Source organism: Bactrocera latifrons, unplaced genomic scaffold, assembly GCF_001853355.1.
Source record: "Bactrocera latifrons isolate USDA-ARS-PBARC rearing strain unplaced genomic scaffold, ASM185335v1 scaffold_9, whole genome shotgun sequence".
Taxonomy (NCBI): Eukaryota; Metazoa; Arthropoda; class Insecta; order Diptera; family Tephritidae; genus Bactrocera; species Bactrocera latifrons.
In genome coordinates, this window is record NW_017537600.1 from 802547 (window position 1) to 802851 (window position 305).

The window sequence follows — 305 nt, forward strand, 5'->3', positions numbered from 1 at the left end:
GTGTCACATCTATATTTAAGTTTTCGTGAACAGTTTTGGAGAGAACCGTGGCATTTGTTTTTGGTTCTTTCTTGACCTGGCGAACCAACCAACGTTCGTCTGCTTTAGTTAAGGCTTTTGGACGACCACACCTTGGATGATTTTCAACCGACTTTTTATCTTTCCATTTTTTTATAATATAATGGACAGTTGTTCGCGGCCTATCAACTATTTCGGCTATTTTAGTTTCGGTTAATCCACTTTTAAAATGTTTAACGATCAGATTTTTTATTTCTTCAGACACTTCTGTTTTTTTGCGACCCATG